Raw genomic sequence first — 10,466 nt, 5'->3', positions numbered from 1 at the left:
TGGAGCAGGGGTCAGATTTCTGGATCATTGGGACCTATTTTGGGGCGGATGTGACCTGTACAAAAAGGACAGGTTGCACTTGAATCCCAGGGGGACCAATATCCTGGCGGGCAGGTTTGATAGAGCTGTTGGGGAGGGTATAAACTAGTTTGGCAGGGGGGTGGGAATCAGAATGTGAGTGCAGGGATTAAGGTAGAAGGACAAGGGCATGATGCTAAGAGTTCTGAGTTGATGAGGAAGGACAGGCAGGGGACAGAACATAATTGCAGCCAGTTAAAGGGGTTGAAATGTGTCTATTTCAATGCTAGGAGTATCAGGAACAAGGAGGATGAACTTAGAGCATGGATTAGTACGTGGAACTACGATGTTGTGGCCGTTACTGAAACTTGGTTGGAGGAAGGGCAGGATTGGATGATGCAGGTCCCGGGGTTCAGGTGTTTTAAAAGGAACAGGATGGGAGGTAGAAAAGGGGGGGAGTGGCATTGCTGGTCAGGAATAGTATCACAGCTATAGAAAGGGAGGACGCTGCAGAAGGAGTGTCTACGGAGTCAGTCTGGGTGGAAGTCAGAAATAGGAAGGGATCAATCACTGTGCTGAGAGTAGTCTATAGGCCTCCAAATAGCCCTCGGGACACCGAGGAGCAGATAAGCAGGCAGATTTTAGAATGGTGCAGGAAATACAGGGTTGTAGTTATGGGTGATTTTAACTTCCCTCATATTGACTGGCACCTCCTGAGTGCAAGGGGGATAGATGGGGCTGAATTTGTCAGGTGTGTTCAAGAAGGATTCCTGACACAGTATGTGGACCGGCCGATGAGAGGAGAGGCTATACTGGATCTAGTTCTGGGTAATGAACCTGGTCAGGTGACAGACCTCTTGGTGGGGGAGCATTTTGGTGAGAGTGACCACAACTCCCTTAGCTTCAGCATAGCTATGGAAAGGGATAAAGTCAGATGAAATGGTAAAGTGCTTAACTGGGGAAAGGCTAATTTTGAAGGGATGAGGCAGGAACTAGCGAGAGTAAATTGAAAACAGATGTTCAAAGGGGAAAGTACAGAAGTAATGTGGGAGCAGTTTAGGGACCACTGGAGCTGGGTTCAGGATAGGTTTGTCCCACTGAGGCAAGGAAAAAATGGTAGGAAAAGGAACCGTAGCTGACGAAACATGTGAGGCAACTCGTCAAGAGGAAAAAGGAAGCATATGTTAGATATAAGCAGGAAGTAGGAGGCACTTATGGGAAATATAGGGTAGCCAGGAAGGAGCTAAAGAAAGGACTTAGGAGAGCTCAAAGGGGGCAAGAGAAGGCCTTGGCATGTAGCATTAAGGAGAACCCCAAGGCATTCTATGCGTATGTGAAGAATAGGAGGATGACGAGAACGAAGGTGGGACCGCTAAAGGATAAAGAGGGCAACATGTGCCTGGAGGCAGAGGAGGTTCGGGAGGTCCTAAATGAATACTTTGCTTCAGTATTCACAAGTGAAAAGGATCTTGATCAGGATGAGGTCGAAGAAGAGTGGGCCTATGTACTGGACAATGTGGAGATTAAGGAAGAAGTAGTGCTGGATCTTCTTAAAAACATTAAGATTGATAAATCCCCAGGGCCGGATATGATACACCCCAGGTTGTCGTGGAAATTGAGAGAAGAGATTGCAGGAGCATTAGCTACGATCTTTGAATCCTCTTTGGCTGCAGGGGAAGTGCCGGAGGACTGGAGAATGACAAATGTAGTTCCCTTGTTTAAAAAAGGTAATAGAAAGAAACCTGGAAACTATAGACCGATGAGTCTTATGTCGGTGGTATGCAAACAACTGGAAAGGATTCTTAAGGATAGGATTTTCAAGCATTTGGAGAAGTACAGTCTACTCATGGATAGTCAACATGGCTTTGTGAAGGGAAGCTCGTGCCTCACGAGCCTGATTGAGTTTTTTGAAGAAGTAACAAAATAAATTGATCAGGGTAGGGCAGTGGATGTGGTCTACATGGACCTTAGCAAGGCAGTTGACAAGGTCCCTCATAAGAGACTCATCCTGAAAGTCATGAGGCATGAGATCAATGGAACCATAGCTTTTGGATAAAAAAATTGGCTTAAAGGAAGAAAGCAGAGGGTAGCTGTGGAATGAAAGTATTCTGCCTGGAGGTCAGTGACTAGTGGAGTGCCGCAGGGATCTGTACTGGGACCCCTGCTATTTGTGATTTTTATAAATGACCTGGATGTAGAGGCAGGAGGATGGGTGAGTAAGTTTGCGGATGACATGAAGATTGGAGGAGTTATGGATGGAGCTGTAGGTGGTCAAAGATTACAAGAGGATATAGACAGGCTGCAGAGTTGGGCAGAAAAATGGCAGATGGAGTTCAATCCGGACAAGTGTGAGGTGATGCATTTTGGAAGGACAAACCAGAAGACTGAGTACAGGATTAATGGTCAGTTACTTAAGAGTGTGGATGAACAAAGGGACCTTGAGGTTTAAATCCATACATCCCTCAAGGTCGCTGCACAGGTTGATAGGGTGGTTAAGAAGGCTTATGGGATGCTAGGCTTCATTAACAGGGGGATTGAGTTCAAGAGTAGACAGGTCATGCTGCAACTCTACAAATCTCTGGTGAGACCCCACTTAGAGTATTGTGTTCAGTTCTGGTCACCTCATTATAGGAAGCATGTGGAAGCTATGGAGAGGGTGCAGTGGAGACTTACCAGGACATTGCCTGGTTTGGAGAACAAGTCATGTGAAGCAAGGTTAGCAGAGCTGGGACTTTTCTCTTTGGAGTGTAGAAGGATGAGAGGGGACTTGATAGAGGTCTACAAGATTATGAGAGGCATAGCTAGGGTGGATAGTCAGCTCCTGTTTCCCAGGGCACCAATAGCAAACACCAGAGGGCATATATACAAAATTAAGGGAGGGAAGTTTAGGGGAGACATCAAAGGTAAGTCGAATGGGGAGTGATCCTTATGTGGTACAGTGCCAATGGGAGAAACTTTAGCCAATTGAGGCCAGTTTCAGACATCAGTTTGGCCAATTTGTTTTTCAAGCTCCAGTTAGGGCAAAAAGTTCCACTTTTTGGGCTGATACAGGGGGCTGCAAGGATGCAGACTCAAGCACAGCTGAGTCATTTACAACCGCATAGCCGCCGAGGCAGCTGCCCTGCTCAGAGACAGAGGAACTACCGTTGACGTAAAGGATTAAATCTGCAGACGGGAAAGCTTTATCTCAGAGGGGCCAGTCAGAAAGTGGTTCCTCATTAAACAGTCGTGGGGTTGGTTCCGTGAGGTCCTCAGGTGGGCTTTCTGAAAAGGTGGCGGGGTTGATGGTAGTACAGTAGGCAAAGGTGAAAAGTGGGTAATTAAAGAGTGCTACCCCGTATCTGTTCAATCTAGTCTGGGTGAGGTGCTGGGTTTGATGGGAGGTCAAAAGTGCAGTTACAGTGTGTGAGGAATAAACAACTACAGGCTGCTGCAGAGTTATGTTGGAGGCTGCTGTTACAAGAGAGTAAGTGGCTGGGGGCATCTGTGAACATGGTGGGAGACCCCTTGCCACTGGGTCTAAGCGGGTGGAGAAATATGCCACCGGTCTTTTCCTATCTCCATGGGTCTGAGTGAGGACTGCTGTAGCGCAGTCTTCCAGGACTTTAACGAATAACTTGAAGGGGTGGTCATAGAGTGGCCGGAGCATAGGCCAGCGGCTGTTTGAGTTGGTCAAAAGTAACCCTTTGTTCTTGTGAAAGTTTGAAAGGGCCTGCCATCTGGATGGACACCAGGGGTGAGAGGTGCCCAGTTGGGAGGGCAATGTTGGGTAACCACTGTCTGCAAAAGTTCACTAGACCCAACAAACAGACAGACAGACATACTTTATTGATCCCGAGGGAAATTGGGTTTTGTTACAGTCGCACCAACCAAGAATAGTGAAGAAATATAGCAATATAAAATCATAAATAATTAAATAAGAAGTAAATTTATACCAAGTGGAAATATGTCCAGGACCAGCCTATTGGCTCAGGGTGTCTGACACTCCGAGGGAGGAGTTATAAAGTTTGATGGCCACAGGCAGGAATGACTTCCTATGACGCTCAGTGTTGCATCTCGGTGGAATGAGTCTCTGGCTGAACATACTCCTGTGCCTAACCAGTACATTATGGAGTGGATGGGAGACATTGTCCAAGATGGCATGCAACTTGGACAGCATCCTCTTTTCAGACACCACCTTCAGAGAGTCCAGTTCCACCCCCACATCATCACTGGCCTTACGAATGAGTTTGTTGATTGTTGGTGTCTGCTACCCTCAGCCTGCTGCCCCAGCACACAACAGCAAACATGATAGCACTGGCCACCACAGACTCGTAGAACATCCTCAGCATCGTCCGGCAGATGTTAAAGGACCTCAGTCTTCTCGGGAAGTAGAGACGGCTCTGCCCCTTCTTGTAGACAGCCTCAGTGTTCTTTGACCAGTCCAGTTTATTGTCCATTCGTATCCCCAGGTACTTGTAATCCTCCACCATGTTCACACTGACCCCTTGGATGGAAACAGGGGTCACCGGTGCCTTAGCCCTCCTCAGGTCCACCACCAGCTCCTTAATCTTTTTCACATTAAGCTGCAGATGATTCTGCTCACACCATGTGACAAAGTTACCCACCGTAGCCCTGTACTCAGCCTCATCTCCCTTGCTGATGCATCCAACTATGGCAGAGTCATCAGAAAATTTCTGAAGATGGCAAGACTCTCTGCAGTAGTTGAAGTCCGTGGTGTAGATGGTGGAGAAAGGGAGACAGGACCGTCTCCCCTGTCCAAGAAGGCCCTCATACTCTTCAGTGTGGTTGGTGGTGGGGTAGAAATGATGGGTGTTACTCATTAAGGGGTGAGCTTTCTCTCATATGCACTCAATAGGGTGCCCAGGAATTTCACCTAACGTTCACCACGTTTTACCTTATGAGGGGGTCTTACATATCCCCAGGAGTGGAGGGCATTAAGGAGCCTGTTAGTGTTTTGTTCATTGGCGGGTTCAGAGGGGCTGGTTAGCAACAGGTCATCTATGTATTGGATAATGGATGACCTCCCTGGGAGCTACAAGTCCTTAAGTTGGTTATGTCGGATTTGAGAGAAAGTGGTCGGGGAGTGGACAAATCCTTGTGGAAGGCGTGTCCAAGTGTATTGATGGCCTTGGAAAATAAAGGCAAACAAATACAGGGATCCTGGGATCAGGGGAATTGCAAAAAACACATGCTGCAGGTTAATGATAGTGAAAATACATGAGTACATGAGACAGGATGTAAAGGTTCAACTATTTCATTTATCTTTCATAAATCTTTTTATTTATTTATTACATTTTAAGAGGATTATGCAGAATTAATGGAATATAGAATAGTAAAAAAAATTAATATTGACCTTCCCCCCTCCCCTTAACCCTCCCCCCCTTAACCCGTATCTAAAAAAAAGCAAGGAAAGAAAGAAAGATTGCCTGAATATCGGAGGTTCCCCACATGCTCCATGGAGTTCAAAATAATTTTAATTTTTATTTTTATTTTCTCCATTACTTTGTAATTTTATCTTCAAAGGACCTGTGTATTTAATCCTTTCTTTTGTAGATATGGGTGCCAAATTTTCAAAAATATATCATATTCATTTCTTAGATTATAAGTAATTTTTTCAAGTGGAATGCAGCTATATCTTTCATTATTCCAACGATCCATAGTTAAATATAAGTCTGATTTTCAAGTAACTGCAATAACTTTTTTGGCTACTGCCAATGCAATTTTTATAAATTTTTTCTGATACTTATTCAATTCAATTTAAGTTTCGGTATTGTCTCCTAATAAAAATAATATTGGGCTATGTGGGAGTTGTACTCCAGTAATTTGTTCCAATAAAAGTCTTAAATTTATCCAAAATGGTTGAATTTTAAAACAAGACCAAGTAGAATGTAAAAAAGTACCAATTTCTTGATTACATCGAAAACATTGGTCAGATAGATTTGAATTTAATCTATTTATTTTCTGTGGTGTTATATATAATTGATGTAAAAAATTATATTGTACTAATCTAAGTCGGACATTTATTCTATTGATCATACTATCAAAACATAATCTTGGCCAATTTTTTTCCATCAATTTTAATATTCAAATCAGATTCCAATTTTTGTCTTGATTTATGAATTCCTGGTTTAATTGCCTGTTTTTGAATCAAATTATAAATACAAGATGTAAATTTTTTTAATTTTTCCTTTTTGAATTAATATTTCTATTTCATTAGATTTTGGCATTAACATTGTTTGACCGTTTATCTCGTAAATAGGCCTTTAATTGAAAATAACAGAAAAGGGAGTTATTTGATATTTGATATTTATTTTTTAATTGATCAAATGACATCAAAACACCTCCTTCAAAACAGTCACCTATATAGTTAATCCTCTTTTGAAACCAGTTATGTAAAAGTTTATTATCCATTGTAAAAGGAATAAGCCTATTTTGAATTAAGGTTCTTCTTGCTAATAAAGATTTCTTTATCTCGTTGTCCATATTTACCGTATTCCATAAATCAATCAAATGTCTTAATATAAGAGATTCTTTCTTTACCTGTATCCATTTGGATTCCCATTTATATTGTTACAACTGTGCCCCAACTCTGAGGGGCCGAAGGGTACAAAGTAACCCCCTCCTTTTTGAGAATCGTAAGATTGCTATTAATTCAGGTCTGAGACCCAGGAAATGAGAGAGAGACATGCAGAATCCACAAGGGGTTTGGAATGTCCTGGCCCCTCAGCGATACAAAGCCACGGAAAACGGCCATTGTCTCTTGGAGATGGAATTGTGTATTGAGTACTGTACTATTTATTTGAAGCCCTCAGGGAATGACCAAAGTGAGCTGGTTGAGGGATGGCACCATCCCAACCTGATTGACATCTGAGACCCTGTGAGTCAGGATAAAAGAGGGTCTGGGGAACAACCCCTTTAGACACACCAGGAGAAACGCTAGAAATCCCGTGACGGCGTTTAATAGCGACAGCCGGTGGAAGGCCCACGTGTGTCCTTTCCCGTTGCCCCGGGATTGAGGCCTTACCACGGAAGACGGCTTAGCTAAAGAAGAGATCACCACTGATGACATTTCGGAGGATCGACATCATAAAAAGGAAAACGGGCAAGTTCTAAAAATCTGTCTCTCTCTCCAACCAAAAGCTGCAGCCTGAATGAACTGAAGTGACTTTTATATTTCCATTGGACAATACATTATCCCCTAGACAATGATAGAGCTATTTCTTATTGATTATTATTATACCCACACTTTTAGATTTAGTATTGACGACGCATATTATCTGTATATTTGCATTGATATTATTTTTGTGTATTTTTATCAATAAATACTGTTAAAAATAGTACCATCAGACTTCATCGGACCTCTCTATCTTTGCTGGTAAGTGACCCAGTTACGGGGTACGTAACAATATATAAAGTCTTCTGGTATATTTTCTCCTATCTTATCGAGTTCTATTCTAACCCATGCCGGTTTTTCTTCATCAAAAAAAGATGCAATAAATCTAAGTTGATTTGCTTTATAATAATTCTTAAAATTTGGAAGTTGTAACCCTCCTAAATCAAATTTACATGTCAATTTTTCCAATGATATTCTTGATATCTTTCCTTTCCAAAGAAACTTCCTCACATATGTATTCAATACTTGAAAAAAATTCTGCAGCAGTTGTATTGGTAAAGTTTGGAATAAATATTGCAATCTAGGAAATATATTCATCTTTACAGCGTTAACTTTACCTATTAATGTTATTGGTAACATCATCCATTTATCAACATCTTCTTTTATTTTTTTAAATAATGGCAAATAGTTTTGTTTATATAAATTCTTTACATCATTATCGACTCTTACACCTAAATGTTTTATCCCATTTATTGGCCATCGAAATTGAGTTACTAATTGACATTGACTATAATCTCCTTTGGTAAGGGGTAAGATTTCTCTTTTATCCCAGTTTACTTTATACCCCGATATTTTCCCATTTTCTTCCAATCTGAAAGATAGTTTTTGCAGCGACTGCAATGGGTTTGTTAAATAAATCAGAACATCATCAGCAAATAAATTAATCTTATATTCTTCTTGGTTAACTCTAAAACCCATAATATCTGAATCTGTTCTAATTATTTCAGCTAATGGTTCTATCGCCAATACAAATAGGGCAGGTGATAATGGGCAACCTTGTCTAGTTGACCATCTTTCATAAATCTTGTACCAGGCGCCACTCTGTCTGTCCAGGTTTGGGGACGGGTAGAATAGGGGTGTTACATGGTGATTGGCAAGGGACCAAGATGCCGTGTTTGCAAAAGGAGTCCACCAGGGAAGTGACACTGTCAACAGCATCCTTCCAAAGGGGGTATTGTGGAATGGAGGGCAGCTGTACCCCGTTTCACCCGAATTTGCACTGGGGTCACAAAGGTTAGTCCTACCTCAACCTTTGATGCAGCCCATAAGTCAGGGGTTGGCTCATCTGAGACGAGGCGGTGAGACTGGTGACAATGGACACAGCCTGTTGCCGAAAAAGGGGTAAGGTAATAAGTCAAAATTCCGTCTGGTAACATCTGGGAAGTTCCGAGGAGGCTCGGGTCTGCCTGTTCCCACAGTCGGCAGACTAGAAACCGTAAACTCCTTTGGCTTGTGTCCCGCAGCCACTGACTAGGTGATGTGGGGGGACACAAGACCCAACTGGCTCCATAGCTCAGTCGGCACCTGAACTAATAATGCTGCTCCCTCCTTACCCTTTACGTCTCCCAGAACAGTAATGCTGACCATGCTGCCCTCAAAGCGGGCATACTGGGTTTCTAATTCCAGTGAGACCCCTGAGGGGTCATATGCCAGTGTTACATGTAGGTCGGGCACCTGCAGGGGTGGGTCGAAATCTCCGGGCCGAAGGTCTGCAGCCCACCACTGAGGATTGTACACCCAAAAATTCCTTTTGGAGTCGGGACCACTAATAGTAATTCCAGCATCAAGACATTTTATTTTAAGCCGGAGGGAGCACAGCAGGTCTCTCCCTGCTAGTTTAACTCTGAGGTCCGGGGTTTGGGCAAACTGGATTGTTCTCTTATGGTCCCCAAATTGGACTTGCAGGGGTTTAGTCAGTGGGTAGGATTTTTCTTGTCCCATTAAACCACTCTGAGTCACTGAGGTGTCTGACATTCTGAAACCACGTTGATTGATTCAAGTGTTGACGTAGTTGCTCCAGTATCGAGCATAAAGGGGACACTGTTGCCTTCCACTAATAGGTTAATGGGCTCTTCTTCAGGGTTATCAGTGAGGACAGGAAACATCAAGTCAATATCCACTGGTCAGGCAGAAAACGGGTTATGGGTGGTGAATGGTTGCCGCCGATCCGGGGGCCTGGACTGTCATTGGCGATTGGGACAGTCCCTTTGCCAATGATCAGAGGTTACATCCTGTAACCCTAGCGCTTGCTAAGGGTGGTTGTTGGGGCCCAGATGGCAGAAGTCCATAGTTAGGGTTACCCTTAGGCATAGGTTGGCCGTGGTGCATACGGGGATCCATATGTTGGGGCTCTGGGACCGTTGGGATGCGTGAGGTACCGGGATTGATCAACCCATCCGGGGACACAAAACTGAGGTTCCGTCTGATACCCGTGGGTGCGGGCAGCAGAGTGGGAGTAAGGCGAGCTCGTGATCGACACACGACTGGAGACCCTCAGACCTACCTGGAGAGTACCTGAGGAGGAAGGTAAAGCTGCGCAAGCGCGGGTGACGTCAACGGCGAGCGTGGGCTTTAAAAAGCGACCCACTTTCAGGAGTGGGCAGCGGAGTGCTGGGCTTTGGCGCAAGAAGCCTGCTTGTCATTTATTCTGACTAATCTGGGATCAGGTGATGGGGGAGACAGTCAGAGCAGTGGGGTGCTCCGTATGCAGTATGTGGGAGGTCAGGGTCAACACAGTTGTTCCTGATGACCACACCTGCAAAAGGTGCGTCCAGCTGCAGCTCCTATCAGACCGAGTTAGGGAGTTGGAGCAGGAGCTGGATGAACTACGGATCATTCGGGAGGCAGAGGCAGAGATAGATAGGAGTTATCGGGAGGCAGTCACACCGAAAAGACAGGAGATAGGTAAATGGGTGACAGTCAAGAGAGGCAGGGGGAGCAGACAGAGAGAGCAGAGCACCCCTGTGGCCGTTCCCATCAAAAATAAGTGTACCGTTTTGGATACTGTTGGTGGGGATGACCTACCAGGAACAAGCTACAGTGGTCCTGTCTCTGGCACTGAGGTTGGACCCTTGACTAGAAAGGGGAGGAGGGAAGAGAAGAGAGCGGTATTGATAGGGGATTCTATAGTCAGGGGAGTGGATAGGAGATTTTGTGGGGAAGATCGGGAGTCTCGGATGGTATGTTGCTTCCCTGGTGCCGGGGTCCAAGACATCTCAGATCGGGTGCAGGTTATTCTCGAGAGGGAGGGCAAGAATCCAGATGTGGTGGT

Source organism: Hypanus sabinus, chromosome 11 (genome assembly GCF_030144855.1).
Source record: "Hypanus sabinus isolate sHypSab1 chromosome 11, sHypSab1.hap1, whole genome shotgun sequence".
Classification (NCBI taxonomy): domain Eukaryota; kingdom Metazoa; phylum Chordata; class Chondrichthyes; order Myliobatiformes; family Dasyatidae; genus Hypanus; species Hypanus sabinus.
Note: the sequence above shows the minus strand (reverse complement) of the source record.